The following is a 23,207-nucleotide window of genomic DNA, read 5'->3' as shown; positions in this document are numbered from 1 at the left end:
ATACAAAACCCGAGTGCAAAGGTGCGATCAGAATTTCCCGGTGACACAGTATGAAAATAGCGTGGACCGTCTGAGTGCAGGGCTGGGTAGGGCCCACGAAGACTGCTCTGCGTCCGAGCAAGCAGTCCGAGGAGTGCGGGGCTGGGGACCCATCCCTGACCCCCGGACACCCCCCACCCCCCGCTCTTCCCTAGAGATTCTGTTCAAGAGTCGCTTAGCCTAACCACTGCCTGCTAAGGCCGCTTCTCTCGAATTATCAAAACTCTTCGCTCGAGAAACGTCCCCCCTGCCCCACACAGTGGCCCGTCGTCCGTGGGAAGGCCTGCGGCGACGACATTCCGTGAGGAAGGGTCAGCTACTGCCGCCCCGCAGAGCTCACGGACGCCAGCCCCGCCTCACAGCTCGGGAAACGGCGCTGGAAGAACTGGTCCAGGTCACCTGGGAGCTGCTGGACCCGCGAGGTGGCCCTGGGTCCCCTCCTTCCTGAGTCCGCCGTCCCGCTCGCGGAGACACGGAGTAGGCGCCGACCTCCCTGAGTCAGGGGGCCGAGGGCGCGGGGCAGGGCGCGGGGTCGGGCTGCGCGGGCCATGGCCGGCCGCAACGCGCCCTGAGCGGGGCAGGAGGTCGGGCAAGGTCGAGCCTCCCCCGCGTCCAGCAGGAGGGACAGCCGATGGCCCCAGGGGCGGCTCTCGCGGGAGGCCAGGCGCGGCCGGGCGCTCGGGGCCGGGCACGGAGGAACTGCTGAGGGCCCAGCACGGCGGCAGCCGAGGGTCCGGCTCTGCCCGCGGGGAGCAGGTGCCCAGTTCGCCCAAGTCGCTCGGCAGTGACCGCGCCAGGCCCCATCCCCGCCGCTCCGGACGCGGCGCGCGCTCCTCCTCCGAAGTGTGCTCGGGCCGGCGCGGTCCGACGGGAAGTGCGCGCGGGGCAAGGCCTCCGGGGTCCTCGCGCCCGGGGGCAGGCTGGGGCGCCGACCTCCAACCCTGCGCGCACACACCGGAGGTCGACGCCCAGGGACGGGAACGCTCCCGCGTGCGCTGCCCTCGTGCCCGGAGCCGCACGTCCGCGCGGGAGTCGCGCCGCGGCCCGCCCCGGCTTCCGCGGGCGCCTCCAGGGCACGGGTGCGCGCCCGGTCGCCCGCCGCGCTGTGCGCAGGCTCGGCCCGCGGGGAGGGGGCGCGCAGGCCCCGCCCCCGCCGCCCCCGCCGCCCCCGCCCCCGCGCCCCCCGGCTCGGCCCGCGCGCGCCAACTTTCCGGAGGGCCCGGCTCCAGGGCGAGTCCCGGGGGAGGTAAGTCCCACCGCGCCCCGTCCTGAGGCTCGGCCCGAGCGCGCCCCCCGCCCCCCGCGGGCTCGGAGCCGGGACGCCCCCGCCTGTGGGCCGTGCGTGCGGCCGGCCGCGGGCTCTCGCGGGTGCCCGCAGCCGGGTGTGCGGGTCGGAGCGGGCCCGAGCCCTGCCCCGCGGGGTCCCTGCCCCGGCCCCCAGCGCGCCGCGGTCGCGGGGTCTCCAGGTGCGCCCGGTCCGCCTGCGGCCCCAGCGCGGCGGGCGGCGAGGCCGAGCTTTCCAGCCCGCGCGGCGGGGCGGGGGCCCCGGGCGACCCCGGAGGGACCGGGCCGCGAGCTGCCGCGTCCGGGAAGAGTCAGAACCTTTGAAGCCTCGGCTCCCGCGAGGGCAGGCCGGCCCGGCCAGGGCCCCCGCTCCCCGGCCGCCGCTGGGTGGGAGCTGCGGGCGCGAGGTCAGCCCCGGGGGGCCTCCACGCGGGCCGCCCGCCTCCGGTCGGGCCGAGGCCGCACGTGTCCACGCGGGGGCGCTGCGCACCGCGTCCCGAGCGGGCCCGCGCCGCCTGCAGGGAGGCTGCCGGGCACCAGGGGGCGTGCGAGGACCGAGGAGCGCGCCGGAGCCGGCCCGCGGAGCCGGGCACGCGCGCCTTGCCGTGAGCGCGCCCAGCCGGGCCGTGAGCGCGCCTTAGGGCCCGGAGTCCCGCGCCTCCCCGGCTTCCCGGGAGCGCGCCCCGCGCACCTGTGCGGAGGTCCGCAGGGGCTCACGTGGTCTTCCCGCCCTGGAGGCCGCGGGGGGTCCGGGCGGCAGGGGACCCCCGCAGGGCGGGCGCCCTAGACCTGGGCCTGCTGGCAGCTCGGTCCCTGCCTCGGCCTCGCTCGGCCTCCGGGGGCCGCGCACCGCCCCCGACGGCCCAGCCCGCCCTTCACTGCCCTGCGGAGGGGGCAGCGCTCAGCACGCCGCCCCCAGGCCGCCCCAGGGCCGCAGCCCACCGGCCTAGGGCCTGCGTGGGGGCGGCTCCCCGCGGGGTCTCCCCGGTGGCCCCTCACAGCCCGAGCCCAGGGCCCTGGGGGGCCGCTTGAGTAGATTTTCGGAATCAGCGCGTATTTTCTAGACTGGTGTCAGACTCGGCTGGTTACAGAAACTCGGAGCGGGTAGACCAGAGGGTGCTGGGTCTACCCCGTGTCTACACCCTGAGTACCCAGAGTCTAGTGCGTGTCTACACCGTGTCTATGCGGAGTCTACCCTGTGTCTATACCGTGTCTACACCCTGAGTACCAAGAGTCTAGTGTGTGTCTACACCGTGTCTGTGCAGAGTCTACCCTGTGTCTATACCGTGTCTACACCATGTCTACCCCGTGTCTACACTCTGTCTACACCCTGTCTACCCAGAGTTTATCCTGTGCTACCTGGTGTCTACACCATGTCTTCCCAGTGTCTACACCATGACTACACTCTGTCTACACCCTGTCTACCCAGAGTTTACCCTGTGTCTACGGACTGCTGTCCACAGGGGCTGCTTCTTTGGAAGGAGGTCACCACGCGCAGCCTGCACTGCAGGCCATCCTTGGTGGGACTATCTGATGACACGGCTTGGAGTTCTCCATGGAAACGTTGGCAGGTTTTTCTTTTCTTCCCATTTGTCTATTTATCCGATGACTTGCGTGTGCCAGTGGGGACTCATGGGTACTTATTTTAGACTTCAAGGCAGGAGAGAGAATGGTTTTAGACTTGGGTAAGGCTGGTGGTAGGTGCATGGCTTTTGTTGTAGGCGTCTCGATTCTGGTCTGTGTTTGGAGTATTTCAATGAAGCACAAAGGAACGGAGTCAGGGCCATCACTGGGGGATTGAACCAAGCAGGTGGACAGTCACCATCCCCATGGCACCCTGTGGTGGGGATGGCGGCTGCTCTGGGTGTTTCTGGCCTATCTCTGACCCACTTCCCTGTCTGGGGCCCCATCCCACGCCCCTGCGGCACGGGCCCAGCTTCCGCCGGCGTCCGGCACCTACCATAGTCAGTGCTGTTGCTCCGCGGACACAGACTGAGAGCAAGCGTTAGACCTGCTGGACCGGCGCCCTGCGTTCCCAGACGGCCTCCTCCGTCGGGCATGTACCCTCTCTTTTCCTGGCCAGCAGTGTGGGCACCGCGGAGGAAAGGTGACTTTGCAAAGTTCTGGGCTGGAGTGTGCTGTGCCTGCTGGGTTCCACGGGGGCTTCAGGCACACCTGCAGCTTCTGCCTGGTTTGGGGCCACGCTCACAGCCCGAGGGAGGCATGTCTGTGGGGCCTAGGCCCCTATCCTGTGGCCCCCCCCCCCAGCCTCCACCCCCCGACCCCCACCTGCTTGGACTGCATCCTGCCTGGGCCGTTGGATGTGGCCTCATTATCTTGTCTGTCTTGGGGAACGGTATTGGCTTGGCAGTTAATAATGGATTTTAATTAAAGAAGGAAGAATCGTTTGGCGAGGTAGATTTGTTCCCAAACTCAAATGACCCATCAAAGTTATAAGTTTGGTTTATTTCCATATGAGACTCTGCAGTTTTGGGGGGGAATTCACTCCGGAGCCTGGGGGAGAGGCTGGGCATCCTGGGAGAAACCTGTTTTCTCTTCCTTCCCTACTGCGGAAGCCCCGCAGCCCTCCCATCCTTGCTTCCTCAGACTGTCCCCACCCGCCACCCCTCAGAACGCCCAGGAGGTCCAAACATGCGCTCTCTCCCTGGGTCTCTGCTTCCCCGGGGTGCGGCCTCCTGCAGGAGCTGCCCGGCCCCTGAGAGCTTCTGGGCTGCTCCAGCCTGCTGTGTACACACTGGCCAGTGGGATTTGGAGAAAACTCAGGGTAATAGCCAGTTCGCAGGCACTTGTAAGAAATAACAGAAATGCGGGTGCGCTCACCCTGGTCCCCGTAAGGGCATCATGGTGCTTTACCAGCACCGTGTCAATATCAGTGCAAGCCGCCAGCCTTGACCAGACGACACCAGCTCTGTTTCGAAGCTGTGCCCGGACAGGTGGCACCTACCTGATTATCCCAGCAGGAGACCGGTGTCCGGGGCGGGGGAGCAGGGTCGGAGCTCTGTGGCCCCAATAAGACCACTCTGTCCCTTCACGTCCTGTCTCTGGCCTGTCTGCACCCTTGTGGGTCTGCTATCAGCTGGGGTGCGGGGGACACACACATGGGATATGTGGGCCGGGCTCTGTGGGGTCTCTCATCCTCCCCCCATCCACCGGCCAGCCTGGGCTTGTTCTCAGGGTAGCGCGGTGTCCGGGAAAGGCAGTGGGCAGGTTCAGTGCCTCTGGATCCCGGGGGAGAGCTGGTCCCTGGCCTTTCCTCGGCAGCTGCTGAGCCACCCCAGGTCCAGGCACACACATTGGGGTTACAGGGGTGCGCTCGAGGGGCCAGTGTGCAGGGGTGCGCTCGAGGGGCCAGCGTGCAGGGAGGGAGAGGTGGCATCTGTGCGCCGGACCTGGCACAGCGGAGCTGCTGGGACAGAGGCTGGTGCCGGGGTCCCAGGCCGGGTCTGGGAAGGGAGGCTGCTGTGGCGGGTGTGTGCACGTGTGTAGACGTGTGTGCACGTGTGTGGGAATATATGGCCTGTCTCCAGTGTGTCTTGTTTGCGTTCTTGTCCACAACCCTGGGATATTTTGCGGGAGGTCGGCATCTGAGTGCAGAGGGGAGCTGGGGCGGGAGAGCCAGCAGAGCTGCAGCCCTCAGCAGTGTGAGTGCCCAGTGTGCTGTCCAGGAGAGACCCCGAGATGTCTGCACGTGGTTCTGTGCAGTGGTGCTGGAAGCACGTTGGATTCAGTCCCTGCCTTGGAGTGACTGTCCTCCGTGACAGGATCCTGTGGGGGAGCCGTGGGCACAGCGGGTCACCATGGGGCACCCAGACCCTACTCCTTAGATGCGGCCAAGGTCGATGACTAGCTGGTCCTGTCCACCCCACCGGAGGCTCTGGACTGAGGGAGGCCTGCAGGGCATCTGGACTGCCCTCCTGGGGCAGCGGCTCCGGCTGATGCCCACCAGGCTGCTCCTCCCCAGGCCAGCTGGTCCCATGAGCTCTGAAGTGGAGGGGACATGCCCCAGCCCCCACATTCCTGTCTGCTCCAAATCCTCTCCGCTGGCTGGACCCTGTCAGATTCGTTGCGGCTTTCTTCTCGAGGCGTGGAGCGGGGTGAACCAAGAGACTCTTTCTTCTACTCGCAGATAAGAAACTGGGGACTGATTTCTTTCAGTGCTTCTGGCTGAGACCCTCGGCCCAGAAGATGATGCTGTAGGGAAAGGGATAGTGGTGCTGCCAGTTTCTCCAAAAACCCCAGTGACCTGACCGTTGTGTGGGAGGGCGCTGGGCAGACCCCGTGGGGAAGGGCCAGGTGCGTGGACCGCCCCCCCCCCCCCCAGCCCTGCCTTCTCTCCTCCGCACGAGCATGGACGCAGCCATGGAGGCAAGCTGCTCGTGGACGGTTTTGCGGGGAACATGTCTGGCTACCTGTGCAATGTGTGAATGATCGATTCCAAACATAGCTGGAGATAGAAATCGTGAAAAAGACGCCAGATGTCTGGCCGGTTGAAATCTGTGCTTCGTCACAGCCCTTGGATCTCTGTGAGAAGAGCGCCCTCTTCCGCCTCGGCTGGAGAAGGGGCTGGAGTCCCCGCTGGAGCTGTCCCGGCCCCCGGCTGTGGGGAACAGCACCCCGCCTGGGCGGGGGGCCTGGGTGGGGGCCCGGCAGCTCTCCGGCTCAGCGGGGTCTGGGTTGCAGAATATGGAGAAAGCAACTTGGGAACAGTAATATGAATGTCCAGTTACTGCTAAAAACACCCTCGAACCTTCACTACTTGTTATTTCTGGAAGCCCAGATGACCACGCAGCGTCCCCGCCCCAGGGCCAGCGTCCAGTCGGGGTCCCGGCCTCCCCTCTCTGGGGCCAAAGGCTTCGTCGGGACCTCTGGTGGCTGGGTTCCCGAAACTCGCTTTCTGAAACGCACTGCCCTTTGGTGTGGACTTCCCTTAGAAAGGAGACCTCAGAGCGCAGTAAAAGCCACAGGCCTGGCTCCAGGGATTTACAGGGAGCGTCTGGAGGGTGGAAATCGGGGCCTCTGGGCTTTCCTCAGGTTTCAGTTGCTGAGTGCCTAGAGGGATGTCAGATTTCGAGATATTTGCATATCAGCTCTGCTGGCTTTTCTGCCGTGTTAATCCTCCGAGTCACCCCCCTCGGCCCCCTCCCGGTCCCAGCAGGCGTCTGCCTTTAGTGTCCTGGGGAATCCCGTGGTGGGGAGGGAGGCCTCCTCTATTCCCGCAGCTCTCTGAGTGGATGGGGTTGGGGGACGAAGGGGCCTGGTTTGGGGGGCAGGGGGCGGGGGAGGAGGAAGGCCGGCTGGGAGAGGGAGAGGACACAGCTGCCCCCCATGGGTTCCTCCTGGCTGAGGGAGCACAGAGAGCCCCAAGGTCTCCCCAGGTGGTGGTGGGGCAGCAGGAGGGGCCGGCACTGGCTTGGGGTGGAGGGAGGCTCCCCTGGGGCAGGGTAGAGATGACCCTGGGCGGGGGGCTGTGGCCCGGCCCTCCTCAGCCTGATGTCTGCGCATCAGGCCACAGGGAGGCCCTGGGAGTGACCGAGGCAACCCAGGAGCCCCGTCCCTCTGACTGGAAGAGAAGGCAGGAGGGGCTGTTCCTGGAGTGTGTGCTCGGCCGACTGCACCCCCACCCCGCCGGCTGAGGCACCTCCCACCCCACCCATCTGTGAAGCTGGGCGCGCTGGGCTGTCCGCCCTGGCTCTGCCTCCCTTTGCTCTTCAGGTGGGGCCGGTGGGAAGGGTGTGCTGGAGGCCCCCAGCGGTCACTCACTCCGGGTGGCGGTGTGCCAGCAGTGAGTCGGGCCCTGGAGGGACAGCTGTGTGCTGGAGGGGGCAGAAAGGGCCCGGCGGGAAGGGTGGGGGTGCTTCCCGGCGCAGTCCATGGGGGGCAGCGGTGGGGTGCACCTGTCCCTGAGAGCGGCTGTCGCGTGTGGTTGGGTGGGGGTCCGAGCCGGGAGCGAGGGCGCCGGCAGCAGGACCTGGCCGAGGGGTGCGGGCGGGGGTCGGAGGGACGGGGCCAGCCTCACTCTTCAGGGGCCGCTGTGCGTGTTGAGTCCAGAGGGGCTGCTCGGGCCGGCACAGAGGAGGGCAGTCCGTGTGGGGGCCCTAAAAATGTGTTGGGGGATGAGCCCAAAGTGTGTAGTGTTCTGAGCAGATGACACGCAGACAGGATGCTCTGGGCCGCAAGGAGCAGGGTGTCCCTGCGGTCGGGTGCCCTCCAGCCTCCTGTGTCCCTGGGACAGGGCCCTCCCGGTGCTGCCAGCCTCACCAGGAGTTCGCAGGATGACGGTGGTACTGGGGCTCGCTCTCCTCCTGGGGCTGGGGTCCAGGCACGCAGCGAGGGTGGGTGGCTCCTTCCCCCTCCTGCTGGGCTGCTCACTCTGCAGGAGGCCCCGTGAGAGCCCGGCGTCTGGTCCCTGCCGGCATGTCAGCATGGTCCTCAGGGCCGTGACCGCCCTGCCAGGCCCCTCGGGCGATGGCCTTCCCCTTGAAAGGAGAACCGTAGGTTAGCGCCGTAGCTCAGCGCTCAGTTTTCTTGCACGTGAACGTGGAAGTCCCGTCGCTTCACCCGAAGCCTCGGAGACCCCATTCGGTTTTATTAATGCGGAGGCTGCTCCTGGAGTGGCTGGGGGCAGGGGCTCGAGAGGCAGGGGCTCTTCCTGAGGGTCATGGTGGTGACCCGCCGCCGTGACCTGCGGCCCAGCCCACAGAGCAGCCTCTTCCGTCAACGGCTGGCCTCGGGGCTACCCCGGGGGCTGAGGACTGCTTTCCGGTTTTGACCCCCGTGCCCACCTGCAGTGAGGTATGAGTTAACCTTAGAAGGCGGGGAGGGCTGACTCGGGCCGCAGGTGCGCCTGGGACCCTGCGGAGCTCAGCTGGCCGCCGGGTGCCACAGGGTTCCACTCCCAAGTGGCTGAACCAGCCGGTGTAGACGGGAAGCAGACGGTGGTGTCCAAGGGTCCGGGGCATGAGGGCAGTTCGTGTGTCATGGGGACAGAGCTTCAGTCGGGAAGACGAGACCGTCCTCGAGGTGGACGGTGGGGACGGCCACACCACAGGGTGATGGATTTTGTGCTGCTCTACTGTGCACTTAGAAAATGATGATGTCCACGTTCTGTGTGTTTTACCATAATTTGGGGGCCCCGGTCAGCTTTGCATTAACCAAGACCGTTGACTCCTCCGTGAACCCGGATCGCCAGCGCCGGAGACGAGGTCGGGCTGCCGGCCGTGAGTGCGGGGCGCACGGGGCCGACGCATCCTGGGAGCTGGCTGTCCGTGAACTTGGCTGTCCGTGGCCCTTTGCCCCTTGTTCCTCCTTCCGTGAATGGGAACGGCGCCCTCAGCATCTTAGCAGCCGTGGAAGTCGGAGGACCGTGATGGGTCCTGAGGAAGGGCTCTGAGCGGCGACTGTGGTTGCTTCAAGTGAGGCTTGTTGTTCTGAGTCCTAGGGTGAGTTCTCCGTACCCAGGGTGCCCGCGTGTCCCTGCGCGGCTGGCTCCCACAGTTCACGCCCGGCGCCATCCCCAGGCATCTCCGCGTGGCGTGACACATGGAGCCCCCATTCGTGGAAGACGCTGTACCGTGCCCAGCTGCTGTTCTGGTGGAAAGCGTCCTGTCCCCAGCTGTGGGGGGCTGCCGTCCGCAGGCCCGAGGTCCTCCCCTTTTAGGGGTGTCAGCCCTGTGGAGGGCGTCCCCGTGGCAGAGCTCCCTGGGGGTGGGCTGAAGCCCTTGTGGGGACCAAAGGAAGCCCACCTTGCCCCTCACCCCCTACGGCTCCCCTTGCCCGGAGGGTCCTGCTCAGAGGGCCCCTAGGAAACCTCCTGCACACTGGCCTCCAGGGCAGGGCGGGTCCACCCCAGGGGGGCTCTGAGAGCAGACACTGCAGTGAGATTTGGGAGCGGCTGGTGAGGACCGGCCTCTGGGGGTGTGTGTGTGGGCCCAGCCTGACCCAGAGTCACTTCTGAGAACTGTGAGCTGCAGTGGGGAGCTGGCCTGGCGGCTGGGGAAGGGGCAGCCCGTGGCGCTGGAGGAACGTGGGGCTCGTCATGGCAAGGAGGGCAGGGGACCGCTCTCCTGGACAGTGGATGTTCCAGAGGGAGGGCCCTTGGCAGCAGCCAAAGCTTCACCCGCGCAGAGCTCAGCCTTGGCAGGGGAAGCAAAAGGAACTGAGATGTGGGATGGGGTCCCCCAGGGTCTGGGATCAGAAGGGGCTCATCCTCCCACTGCCGACGGGAGCTCCCTGCTCCCCTGCGCTTGAAGACAGTGCAGACCTCTGCCCCACGAACCACGCCTCCCCTGCGGGCCTCAGGACACTATCTTGGCCCAGTTTGGACCTGCCCGTGGCTCAGCCCTATTGCGATCCTTGCCTCCGGCTGTGGCTGGGGAAGTAAAGCGGAGGGAAACTCCAGAAGGACCTTCATCTGCTGAAGGAGACTCTTGGGACACCCAAGGCCTGGCTGTTGTTAAAGGAGGCGGGTTTCCCCCCAGCGAGGCCCTGACATCTGGACTCAGGGAGCTTCCTGGACGGGCCTTCCTCTCTGTCCGCCTCTGGTGTTTGTCTGTGGGCGGCAGGTTATAAGGACACTTAATTTTTTTTAAAAAGATTTATTTGAGATCAAGAACATGAGCTGGGTTGGAGGGAGAGGGAGAAGCAGACCCCCCACTGAGCGGGGGGCACAGTGATGCGGGTCCCGGGACCCCGACCCGAGCGGGACCCCGACCCGAGCGGGCCCTCTGCCGACCGAGCCCCCAGGTGAAGGACATTTGCTCTGACCTCCGTTTCCTTCTGCCTTTGTTTCCCAGACCAGGGCTGGCCCTCAGCTGTAGCACAGCAGGTAGAAAAGGGGATTTGTGACCTGGGATACCGGCGAGCGAGCAGGACCCTGGGCAGTGGGGGCCACTAGAGGCAGACTCTGGGGGAGCCGACTGAGGGGAAAATGCTGGAAGCCCCCATCCTCCTGGGGTGTGTCCCTTGGGAGAGCCTACAGGTCGGGGGGCACACCGTGCAGGGCTCTGGCACCCCAGAGGAGCTCCCCAGTGGCCTCCCTCACAGGGGCAGGAGGGGTCCCCACACAGCAGGAGCCGGGGGGGGGGTTGTTGCAGAGGGAGGCCCGGTCCCACGGTGAGCAGCTGGAGGGGCCCTGCCCTGGATCGCTGTGGAGGTGTCCGTTGCAGGAGGCTGTCAGCAGGGACAGCCGGGGAGGGGGTCTAGAGGCCGGGGGGGCTGCCCGGGGCAGGGCACAGCCTGGCCCCATTGCCAGAGCCTGAGTCACTTTCCGACCCCAACTCCTGACTGAGGGAGGCCTGGTGTCCTGGAGGAAGGATAGGGTGGGGGAGGCTGGCACCATGTGGCCCCAGCGCACGCAGGTCTGGGGGGGGCGGGGGCAGGTCCCCCGGACAAAGGGCTGCCGCCCCCAGGATGGAGCCCCGAGCCTCCGTGCCGAGCTGAGGTGCTCACGTCCCGGGGCTGTGTCTGGCTGAAGGCCGTGTGCAGTGGGGAGAGGACTGGCCAGGTTTGTTTTCTGGCTGGGGACCCTGGGAGCCGGGAGAGGCCCATGGAGGTGCCAGGGCCCAGCCCGAGGGAGCAGAGACCCGGAAAGTTCTGGTGAGCCGGGAGGGGTCCCCGCCAGGGAGCGCCAAGGACATCCAGGAGGTCCGGGTCCCCAGTGTGTGTTCGTAAAGCTTCCGAAAACCTGTTCGTCTGCATGATTCTGGCGAAGTCAACACAACCCGAGACTCATCCCCGTCTCCGTTTTACGTGTCCAGTCGCTGGTGCTACCTGCGTCCCCATTGTTGGGGGCCCTGCCCCTGCCCGCAGTGCCCGCAGCCCCCAGAGCCGGTTTTTGCTGGGAACGAACAGGGGATCCCACTGATGGGATCCCGGCTGATGGTCCGGGAACAGCCCGACCTCCTGGCGTCTCTGCGTCTCTACAACCCGCTCCCCCTCACCCCCCCCCCCCCCCCGAGCCCCCAGACTGCGCTTTGCTGTCTTCCTGGGTTTGTAACATCAGAAAGCTCCTTACGCTCCAGAGAGGAAGTAGCGTTTTAGGAGAGCTTCTTGAAAGTCAAAGTAATTCCCACAGGTTATTTTTAATGCTCTTGTTATATGAATTGCACAAGAAATAGCTTCTTTCCCATAAGCTTTGGCTGCTGTGGATCTGCAGAACGCCCCGCCTGCTGCTGTGGATCTGCAGAACGCCCTGCCCGCCCGCCCTCGCCCCCCCCTCCTCCTGAGGCCTCCCTCCTCCTCCCCCTCCTGCTCCCTCCCCTGCCCTCTTTCCCCTCCCCACACCCTCTTCCTTCACTTCCCCCTCCCCCCTCCCTGCTCCCATGTCCCCTCTCCACTTCCCTCCCCCTGCTACCCCTTCCCTGTTAGGTGGCCGGGGACTGGCAGGTGTCAGGTGATAACACAGTAACTCGTCCAGGTGTGGTCCTGTGTCCTGGGCCTGGAGCTCTGAGGGGCAGATCCTCGAGTTGGCTGGTGGGTGCTCTGCCTTCTGTGTCCCCCACCATGCCCAGGGGCACACCTGTGCCTTGGCGGCCACTCTCAGCTTGCCATCTCAGAGATGCTGGCTGGAGGAGGACCTCTGTCTAACTGTGGGGGCCAGAAAGCCTGGTGTTGCTGGCACGGTCCGCGGGTCAGGTGATTTTCTGGATAATTGCCTTCTTCGTGTTCAGGGAGGCAGTGCCCTCCACGCCTCTGACCACCGTGGGCAAGGCACAGGGGAGGAGATGTCCTTTCTGCAAAGCTGGGTGGCCTGTTGGGCAGCACGGGGCTCCTGGCCGTTGCCCTGTGCCTTCGAGCCAGCAGGTAGACACGCACCGGGACCTGCTGCCACCCCGCCTGCAGGTGAGTGTGGCCCAGCACAGTGCTCCTGGCGCCGGTCTTCCTGACCTTGGCAGCCAAGGCTATGAAAACCCACTGAGAATCTGATATTGTGATTCCTTAAATGCTCTTATTTCAGGTCAAAAATGCTGGCCAGATCACTTCACCACATTCTTAAAGGTCACAAAGGGTGTATCCAGCCAGTTTGAAGGGTTCGTGTTGTGAGCACAGTTTCTTGTGGGGTCTCACTCTTCGGTGAGCAATGACATTTATCTCCTGCGTTTGTTCACGTTTTCCTCCAAAGATCATTATCCGTGATACACTCTGGCACGCCGAGTTCCCCTTTCTGTGTTCCTTGACTTTGAAGATGTGGAGATATTATAAATTGTGCAATAAAAAGCTGATTCTGTATCGAAGGAGACAGAAAGTCTCTCTAATTGCGCGTGTTAATCTTGTCCACGTTTTCATTAGGGCTGTTAGTGATTGGGAAGATGCATCAGGGTCGGCGAGTGAGAGAGCGCCCTCGTCCCGCACAGGTTCATACATTTGTCTCTGTTGCGAGCGTCCTGGATGGTGCTTAGGTCTGCACGGGGGACGCTGCCTCTTCTGCAGCGCCGGGCTGCACACAGACGAGGTCGAGGGACCGTGCCAGGCTAGGGTGTTTAGTGCCTAGTGAGCCGGTGCCCTACTCACACTGGAGCCTCGCAGCAAAGCCGAACAGTGACTGAGACTCCATTTTGGAGGGCGAAAACTGGTCCAGAGAGGAGAGGATGGGGGCAGGGTGCACAGCAGGGTGTGAGCCCGGGTCGGTGGGTCTGAGCCCAAAGCCCCAACTTCTCCCCCTCAACCGTAGGTCTCCGTGAATCTGGGGGGCCCTCTGGTTGGGGGGAGGCAGCACGGGCACTGGTCAGAAGGCAGGCCCGTCTTCCCAGGGGGCACTCACTCACGTTCCAGGGCTGCCTCTGGCCACCCGCTGGTCAGAGGGGGAGCAAGGCCCCACCCCAGGACTTGCGCCTATCGGTTTCCTCGTTCAGCACCAAGGACAGAGGACCAAGCAGTTAAAACTTCCTCCCCGCCTCCAGAAGCTTCTCGGCGTGGGCGTTTGGTTTCAGAGCTGCGGTGACGGATGAAGAAAGCTTTTAAGCAAAAAACAAACAACAAAACACTTACGTAGCAGCTTATTGGTCTAGTCGAGGAAAGAATTGTGGGAACTTATCTCCCAAAGGAAGGGGGCGTTAGTCGGGCGCTGAGAAGTAGCCTGCTTGCTCTTGGGGTTCATGCGGACTGTCTTTGCCTCTTGCCGCCGCTGTGGAGGCGGCAGGAGCTCCCGGTGTTCTCATCGTGATGTTCCTTCTGTTAATTAGCTCAGCTGGCCAGCGTTTGTGAGCCTCCTCTGGAATGTTCTGCAGAAACCCGTTCCCCTGAGGGGGTCTCCCTGGGAGCCGGCCGGCGTGCGACTGGCTTTGTGAGGCGGCTGTGAAGGGCCCCACGTCTGCTGCCTGCGCCTGACCCTTTGGAGCCCCGGGGCTGCGGGACGGAGGCTGGGGTTCCCCCGGGGGAGGTCGGTCTTCCTGTGGCAGGTGGGCGGGCAGAGCAGACATGGCAGGTGTTTACGAACAGGAGAAGCTTCTAGATAGAACCCCGCGGGCCTATCTAGAGGATAGGCTGGAACAGTTGGAGCCGACCGGACCCCTCCCCCACTCCCACCACAGCAGTGTGTGCTGGACAGTTTGTGGCTTTAGAAACACGATGTCAGCATTTACAGATTTCGTCTCTCCCTGGGCGTGGTTTACCTCAGTTTGCTTAATCCCTCCCTTACCTCATGGGTGCTTGGGTGTCTGGCCTGTGTACCCCCCCCCCCCCCCCCCCCCGCCGGCTTTCCATGAGAAGGGCTGCTGCGTTTGGTTCCTTGCACTTTCATCTTTTTGAAGGAAGATTTGGACTCAGTGAAAGAACCAGCATGTCCAGTGGTCTGAGAACTGGCTGGTGACTTGTGTTCTCCATGTCCAGAATGTTCCAGGGAGGGCAGGCTGGCTGCCTATCGGGGTGTCCTGGAGGGATTGCTGAGCCATGGGTGCACACTTCTGTGCACGCAGAAGGATTCCGGCAGTGAAATTAGGAGTCTAAGTAGACTGTCAATGGCAAAATGGTGAGAATGATATTAAGAAAATTTTATTAAGAGAAATATTAATTGACACATGGGAGTGTATCCAGGGGAGGATTTCTTGGGAGTAAAAGTCTCCAGAACTGTGTTTTAGGCAGCACAGGGATGTTTAGCCCGAAAAGGCATTGGAACCGCCCTCAGGGAGCACATATTAGCAGGACATCGGACGAGGCTGCCTTCCCAGGGCGGACAAAGAGCAGTGAGGACAGCAGGGAGGGGCGGATTGAGGCTCAGGATGCAGAAGGGCCTTTGAGCACCTGCATTTGTCTGAAGAGCTGGGCGGCACCTCGAAGCCGAGGTTGGGGTGTGGGGCCTCCCATCTCTGGTCCTGATGCCAGCGATAAGCAAACTGAAATGCATAAGTACGTAAATAGAAGAAACCACGTTCAGGAGGAAACCCCCAGGCCCAGGGCTGGAGGAAAGGATGGGGTGAACAGAGACCGAAGGGGGTCCGGGACAGGTGGGGGCCGGATGGAGCGGAGAAAACAGGGCTCTTCCAGCCCCAGATGCTTGTTGTAAAATCTGCTTGAGCCCTACAGGCTGTAGGGCCAGGCTGAAGCAATTTAAAAACAGATAAAAGGGAAAATATCCACGGGAAAAGTAGCAGACAAAACGACAAATCACAGTAAGAAACTCGTAGCCCAGAGGCACCTGGTGGGCTCAGTTGATGCAGCGCGTGACTCTTGATCTCCAGGTTGTGGGATCGAGCCCCACGTTGGGCGTAGAAATTCCTTAAAAATGAAATCTTTAAAAAACAAAACAAAACAAAACTCATGGCCCTGAGAAAGTGCGAAGAACCCACAAAGGAAAATGCACACCAAGGAAAACAGCTGGAGGATGGGAGCGCTTGGATCCCTCCAGGAGACTGAAGAGGGGATGGAGTTCTTGAAGTGGGGGCAGGAGGGTGTTCAGCCAGGACAAGTCCAGTTCCCGGGAAGCGGACTCTGAGGCAAAGGCTTTCGTGTGAGGAATTTCTCCAGGGGCTTTTGGAGCAACGTCTGCAGGGGCCAGCGGGCAGGACAGACCAAAGGGGGATCCTGAGCACAGCGGCGGCCCCGACAGAGCAGCCCCCGGGAGCCCTGGAGCGCAGATGGCCTCAGAATTGTCTTCAGAGAGGCAGGCGACCTGTGTCCCCCAGGGCAGCACAGCTGTGGTCAGCTGGGCTCGGGGCCCAGGGCCTGGCCCCGTGCTTCTCTGCACCTGCGGCTGCGGCGCCGCGTCTTGCAGACGCTTCTGCAAGCTCAGGTAGGCGTCCAGGAGCTCAGTGTCTCATTCATGTTGATTAATACTTTGCTTTTCCTGGTCCAGACGTGGTTATTGGCTTTGTGCTTCCTGCAAACGTGGTTTCTCCTGTGTTAACCTAATCAAATGGCTCCGAGCTCCGCACCCTCTGAAGCAGGTTCTCTAACCGTGAGGAAATGTTTCTAGCTAAAAAGCCACGCACGGTAACGTTCATGTATATTTCATCACTGCTTTTGTTTGAAATCACTCAACGTTAAAAACAAAAACAAAAACGAAAACAGAAGTGTTGCTGTGAAAAGGCAAAAGAACCTGAGACCAGCCAGAGTCCCAGAAGACCGCGTGTTTCCCGGGGGAGCGTTCAGGTCAAGGTGCTGCCCAGTGTCACAGATGTTGAGCTGAACCCCGGTCTCTGGCCGGCAGGTGGCCGCTCCAGGGACCAGAGCCCGTGCTCTGTAGGACCCCTGTCTCTCCTCCCCTTGCCCCTTTTGGAGTCCCCAGAACAGGCCTTGCCCACACTTGGTGATTTCGGGATGTCTGCCAGATGCTTGCTGCTCCGCACGGCCTGTCCCGGAGCTGCGGAAACCCAACTCCAGGACAAGCAGTTCTGAATTCTCGGTGCTGGAATTTCTGAACGAGGCTCCGGTCCTTACCCTCCAGGGGCTGAGTGTTTAGATTCCTTGGCTTTTCCCGGGATCCCTTCTTTTCCCTGACTTGCCTGAGGGCTGCTCTAGGAACCGCTAATATTTCCCTGGTGGCTCCGTACCAGGGAAATGGTCTCTGGTGTATCTCTCTGTCTCTCCTGTGTATCTCCTTCCCCAGACGTGCTTGTCAGGGCGGGAGTAGGACGTTAGCTCTTCGCCCCCCCACGGGCACACCGCGTGCTAACTGTATGAGCTGTCCTGGACGGCTGCGGCGAGGGACCCACACTGGCCGACTGGAGCTGATCCTCGCGTGTCCTGGAGGCCAGAAGTCTGACGTCAAGGTGGGGCAGGGCCGCGTTCCCTCTGGAGGCTCTGGGGGTCCTTCCTGCCTCTTCCCCTCCGTCTCTGCCCCCATCCTCACGTGGACGTCTCTCCGTGTCTTCCTTTCTGTCCCTGCAAAGGACACTTTTACTGGATTTAAGGACCACCCAGATAATCCAGGACGAGGTCCTTACCTTACATCTGTGAGGACCCTATTTCCAGATAAGGTCACATTCCTAGGTTCTGCACACCACGGTGTGGACACATCTTTTGAAGCCAGCACACAACCCATCGCGTCACCCAAGGTCCGCACGAGATTGTGGACTCTGAGTGGACACGCGGCATGGGGGAGCCATCAGTGGCTTCGCGGTTGAGGGTGGGAATGAGATGGACTTCAGTGGGAGCTGGAAGGTCCCTTAGGCTGAGCAAGAGAGCACTGGGGCAGGAGCAGCCTGACTCTGGGCCAGGGGAAGCCACTGGAGCCATTCGAAGAGTCCATCAGCAGCGAGGACCCTAGGGGCCCACAGAGGCTGGGTCTGCGCCTAGGTGCTCAGTCCCCGCTAAGGGGCAGGGTCGGGCTCCCTCAAAGGTATTTGTGTGGATAGTTCCCTCCCTGTCACAGGTAGTGTCTGGCCTCGAGTGGCGGAGCTGGGAGGGGTTTTCTGCGGAGATGTTGTCCCTCAGGGGTGGCTGTTGAAGCCACATAGGGGCTGGTGGGGGAGGGGCTGGGTGGGGGCTGGGGGGTGTGATGGCCCTCGTGGTAGCACAGAGCTGGCTCCCTGGTCTGTGCGCATATGTCGGTTGTGTGGACGATGGGAGTGCAAGGTCCGTGTTTCACTGCGTGAGGTCCCGGAGACGGACCCCGGTGAGGTGGGAGGAAGGCGGTGCTCGCCCCCAAACCCCCACTTCCATGGGCTGCGCTGACTGTCCCACTGCCTGGAGCTGGCTCTCCTGCCCCTCGGCGCTCGTTCCCCTCACGTCCCTCCATGCCTGACCTCGCCTGCGCCCTGGGGTCTGTGCCACAGCCCCCTCCCCTGTTCCTCTTGACTCTGGCCTCTGGCTCTGCTGGAGGTCCCTCTCTGCCACCTCCCTGTCCTCTCCCTGTCCCCCCCACCCCCCGTGTCCTCTGGCCCTTCTCCAGGGCCAGGTTATGACTTCCCAGGCCTGGGGCACTTCGGCCTTCCTGGGTCTTCCTCCATAAAAACACATTAAACGTTGTATTTTGTGATTGCGTTGCGGGAAGATGGACAGAGTGCTTGTGAGAAACGAAGCATTTCGGTGGGCCTTTGCCTGGTGCCTGTGGGGCCGGTGGTTTGCTCGTGCTCTGAGAAAAGCCCCGCTGGCCTTGAGAGACCTGGTGGCACCCACGGTTACTGCAGCCCTGCCCACCCCATACCCCCAGGTTGGGCGGGGCCCCCCAACAATACTGCACTTCCGACTAAACCCAGGTTAGCATGCCCGCCGGCCCGTGTGATCTGGCCATGGCTCCCTGCCGCCCTCAGGCCACGGTTCTCTGGCTCCGGGATCCTGCCGCCCCTGCCACTGCTGCCCCGGGAACCAGACTGGCAGAGTTAAGGACTCACACTTCAAACTCCGAGTAAATGCTCACTAAGGGAGTACAGCAAGCCAGCCCTGCCGGGGCTTCTGGAACGATCTCTGTACTTTTACCCCAGTGCCGGGAGAGGTTACAGCGGGAGCCTCTGGTGCTGGGGGATGACACTGCAGCGGGTCAGGCAGTCAGTATCCAGGTCCCAGGACACACGTGCGCGGGGCTGGTGCAGCAGGTGCAGCGTAGCGGGCCGTGTTTCAGCTAGAAGTACAGCAGTGGGAGTTTGCGGCTTCCTGCGGGGGACACTGGAGGGGACCCCCGGCTGCAGCCCTTGGAGGGCGCAGGTGCTGTTGTCACATACCCTCACACACAAGAGAAAGCACAGACCGGCTCAGCCTCTCTGCTTAGCCAGGGTCCTCGCGGGGAGGTGTTAGAGGGAGGACACGTGGCCTTCCCCACTGCGGAGGGTCTTCTGCTGCCTTGTATCTCCGGGACTGGAGTCGGGACTGGCTCCGCAGACAGTGGGACGCACCAGAGCCTGCACTTGAAAGGATCTGGAGGCCTCGCTGCCCTCCGTGTCCCGGCGGTGCTGGATGGTGGCCACTGTGTTGCTGCAGCGTGTGCGGGGTCCCGCCTACTCCCTCCCATGGACATAGCCCTACGCCGTCCATGGCCCTGCCCCTGGCGCTCACAGCAGGCTCCGGGGTCACGCAGGCCGGCGCGCTGCAGCCAGGGGAGCGCGGTTCTTCTGAGCCCAAGTAGCTGCCGGAAACCCTCGAGGTTCGCAAGGACGGTTGTGTGGGCAGACGGCGCTGAGAGCCCTGGGCTCCTGCCGCCCGGTGGGCCCTGCTGCCCCATGGGCCCTGTCGCCCCCGCGTCCTGCGTGGCTCCTGGTCCTCTGCCCCGCGAGGGCCCTGAGTGGACAGTGCGGACGAAGCGTTCATTAATAATGCATTCCCAGGGTCAGCTGTGAGGCCCTCAATTAAAACAGAAAGCCGCTAACTTCTGACACAAAATCAGTGCCGTCCACACCAGCAGGGGCAGACCGGGATGGGGGGCTTTGATGTGCCCCCGGGGGCCGACGCCACGTGGCCTGCACCACTGACGGGCAGCCCCGTGCAAGCCGGCGGCGGTCCTGGCGGGCGCAGAGCCTGGGGGGCAGCCGCCGGCGCATGTCCTCTCCCGAGGCCTGGGCGCGGCTGCGGGGGGGGTGGGTGTGCGGGGGGGTGGGTGGGTGTGCGGGGGGCGGGGCAGCTCCCCGGGGCTCAGGCCCCCGATCTGCCGCAGTGTGTTTGCACTAAGCATTGGCCCCGCATGGACAGCAAAATCCCATCACTTGTGCAGGGAATTTAACGACGTCAAAGCTGATTCCCCTTCGAGGTTGTCACTGACCCCCGCAGAGTGCACCCCGGGGCGGCTTTCCGCAGCGCCCTTGGGCCCCGGGCAGCGAGCGGCACGTGCGCGCCCCTCGGCCGGCAGAGTTCCTGGCGGGAAGGTGCTGCGCATGCGCGTCACGGCGCCGCGGGGGTCCACGGGCCGCAGGGTCCTCGGCGCCCTGATCGTGGAGGCAGCCCTGATGCCCGCCGCGTGGTCCGCGCACGCGAGACGCCGCTGAGCCGGCCGCGGCCTGTGCTCCTGCGTCATCCAGAGCGAGGACCGAGTCGTGCGGGGGAAGCTTGGAACCGGTGCAGTTTTACACAGACCAGAGCAGACGCAGCAGTTTTTATTTTTACTATTTTTTATTAAAGATTTTATTTATTTGAGGGATAGAGAGCAAGCACGTGTGGGGGAGGGGCAGAGGGAGAGGGAGGAGCAGACTCCCCGCTGAGCAGGGAGCCCCACCTGGGGCTCGATCCCAGGACCCCGAGATCATGACCTGACCCGAAGGCCGATGCTTACCCGACTGAGCCCCCCAGGCGCCCCTGTATTTTGTTTGTTTGTTAAAGATGAGAAGTACCACGCCTGCGTAAGCGTCAGGTGCCCGCGTGTGTGCACCTGTGGCTGCTTCTCTGGACCCGGGTGTCTAGGGGGCGGGAGGAATCCCCCTCTGTCCTTTGTCTCTGGCTGAGCCAAGATTAAGCTGGTAGACAGCGGACTCACGGGACACACCTTTACGGAACTACCACCTGCTTGTGGGAGGCTTCAGAGGTGACTAAACCCCCAGTGGGGCCAGAGCAGGGAGCTTTTCTGCCTTTGGGACCGGGCAGCTGTGAGTATGTGATGAGTTGGCCAGACTGAGCGGTTAGTGCTGGGCTGGCGAGCACCAGGGCAGCGCTAGGACGGAGGGGTCCATTTGCACGGATGTCGCATGCACATTTCCTGTCTCCTGTGGTAAGAACCGCTTCATCCCTGCTCCAGCCCCCTCCACCCACGGGAGTTTCATCTCTGGCTTTCAGGGAGACGGGAGGGTCCGGGCATCCTTCTTAGGCAACAGACTTTAATTCAAAACAAGCGGTGTGCTAGAGAGGCCTGTTTTGGGGTGACATATTCTGGTTTTTTTCCATCTGAAAGTACATTTTATGTGTCAGGATGGGTGAGAGAGGTTATTTCTGGGTGCCAAGGCTACTCATAACTTCTGTTTTCTTGCACGTTTTATGATTTTCTTTATAATAAAGATGTGAATGTAAAAACTTGGTGTACAAACTGGCCCACGGGAGGTGCTGTTTCCAGCAAAGCACTGTGTTTCGGAGAGCCCTGCTGTTCAGGGTGCTGGGAGCCATGGCTGGGATGATTTCTGCTCCTGGCAGGGAGGTGGCCGGAGATGCCCTGCTTCTGGAGTGACCCTCCCGCATCACCCCCTTGCTTGTGGGCGTGTCGCGCCCGCCACGCTGGGACTGATGCAGTTGTGCCTGGCCTTGGGCTTTCCTGTGTGGCTGTGGTCCAACACCAGCTCTACGTGGGGGTGCTCCTCGGTTCCCCGGGGCCCCTGTTGCCGAGATCGCCCTGTGGGAACCTGGTGCTTCTCTGTGGTCTGCACCTTTCCTGATCATGCCTGCTTTTCCTCCTCCTACTGGCCTGTCTCCTGTGTTTGCTTGTTCTTTTTTTCAAAAAAGCTTTTGGTACGGACTCCTAGGTGGCTCAGTCAGTGAAGCATCTGTCCTCAGCTCAGATCACAACACCGGGGTCCTAGGGTCGAGCCCTGCTCCGGGCTCTCTGCTCAGCTGGGAGACTGCTTCTCCCTCTTCTCCCTGCTGGTGCTCTCTCTTGCTGTCTCTGTCACTGTTTCTCTCTCACAAATAAATAAAATCTTAAAAAAAGAAGCTTTTGGTAAAATATAGATAACGTAAAATTTAACCACTAAAGAAAAAATTAAACTTTTTAAGTATAGCATTCAGTGGCCTGAAGTAGTCACACGGTGTGCACCGGTCACCACCGTCCGTCTCCAGAATGGTGTCGTCTGCCCCACAAGACCCTCGCTGCTCACCCCCCGCCCCCAGCCCCGCGCACCCTCCCTCCTGCTTTCAGTCTCCAGGATTTCCCTGACTCTAGGGACTCACGAGTGAAACCACACAATTTTTGTCCTTCTGTGACTGCCTTATTTCACTGAGCCTGATGTCCTCAAGGTTCATCCATCCGCAGCCGGTGTCAGACTTTCCCTCCTGTTTACTCAGACAAAATTCCCTTGGAGGGTGGACCTCTGCTTGTCTCCTCCTCTGACAGTGGACACCCGGCTGCGTCCACCCTTCTCTCCTATGAATAATGCGGCTTCAGACCTGGGTGCCGCCTGTCTCTCTGTTTTCAGTTCTTTCGGGCAGGTACAAAGGGGTGGAATTGCTGGGTCACAGAGTCGTTCTCAGTTGGATTTTTTGAGGAGCTGTCACATGGTTTCCATGATGGCTTGTCATTCCCGCCCACGGTGCACGGTGACTGGGAGGGAGCGCTTCTGTTCGGTGCGCACAGCTGCTCTGAAGTGCAGCCAGCTCGAGGGCAACGTTATTGCCTTTCCTTCTTTGGTTTGCTTTGTGCAAAGACCTGTGTGTTGGCTTGAGTCAGAACGTGGCCCCAGGAGGAGGGTCTCTTGATTCGGCAAATGACCTTAAGGACCAGAAAGCAAGCAGAAACCCGCAGGGACTTAAATGGTTCCCCGGGGGGCGGCAGCCCCACCTGCCTTGGAGGGTCGATGTCATGGAGGGTTGTATTGGAGGGGCCCAGTGCAAAATGATGTGTGGAACAGTTTTAGGACGGAGGACTGAACCCAGTGTGTGGGGGGCCTGAGACGGCCCCGCTGGGTGCTGGTGAGCCACCTTGCCTGAAACATGTCACACTCTGGCAAACTCCAGATTCTGCGGTGTGCTTTGTAAAGGATGACCCTTGGGCCACTTAGGATGTCTAGAGGCTCCTCTGGCCTCACTGACCACGGGTGGGGCATGGTGGGTGGGGTGTAGGCAACCCTCAGTTGTGCCCGACCTTTATTTATTCGGCTTCCAAAGCAACAATTCAGTATTTCTCCTGATCCTGTGGCTTGGCGGGGTTGTCATGCTGTCCTCACCAGTGTTCATGCGCACGCTCTTCGATCTGGTGGGTCAGCGGCTGGCAAAGCTCGTCTCACTCACATGGCCTGTGCGACCTCCTTCCGTGTCGGGACCTCAGATGAGGTGGCTGGAACAGGTCGGATGGCTGGGCCGTCCTTGGCTGTTCCTGAGTGGTGTACTTTATCGTAAACCAGTCACCTAGGAGGTAAAACGTCTCACGGAGTTCTGTGAGCCACTCCAGTGAATTGTGGAACTTGAGCCAGGGGTGGTGGGAAGCTCTGATCCACAGCCAGTCGGCAGAAGCATGGGGAACGGCCTGGACTTGCTGTCGGGGTCTGCCATGGGGGAGGGGTGGTCTCGTGGGACTGAGCCCCTGACCTGCAGGGTCTGAGCCGTGTCCGGGTTGACTGGTCACGTCCCAGTGGAGTTAAAACCACAGGACACTCAGCTGGCGTCAGAGAATTCCTTGGTGTGGGACCGACCATCCGTGTCAGAGCGCTGAGTGTGAGCTATGGGAACGACCATCTGAGTGTGAGCGGTGGTGTGGAGACAGACAGAGGGGAACTCTCGCAGCCTCCCTGCGCTGAGGTGCAGTGGGGCTGGCTGGTGTCCACCATCTGGTCAGGTGCCGGCCTTTCTGTTCACCTGCCCTGAGACGT

The 23,207-nt window shown here is 62.2% G+C and overlaps 1 long non-coding RNA gene across 2 annotated transcripts in view; it reads left to right on the top strand.

The window, feature by feature from the left end:
- Positions 1 to 1,226: 1,226 nt before the first annotated feature.
- Positions 1,227 to 23,207, top strand: part of LOC131830250 (uncharacterized) — a 169,403-nt gene continuing 147,422 nt past the window's right edge. For both annotated transcript variants that reach the window (XR_009353079.1, XR_009353078.1), the window contains exon 1: positions 1,227 to 1,285. This is a non-coding gene — a long non-coding RNA (uncharacterized LOC131830250). The remainder of the gene's footprint in view (positions 1,286 to 23,207) is intronic.

This window comes from Mustela lutreola, chromosome 4, assembly GCF_030435805.1.
Source record: "Mustela lutreola isolate mMusLut2 chromosome 4, mMusLut2.pri, whole genome shotgun sequence".
NCBI classification, from domain to species: domain Eukaryota; kingdom Metazoa; phylum Chordata; class Mammalia; order Carnivora; family Mustelidae; genus Mustela; species Mustela lutreola.
This window is presented reverse-complemented; position numbering and strand designations above follow the sequence as displayed.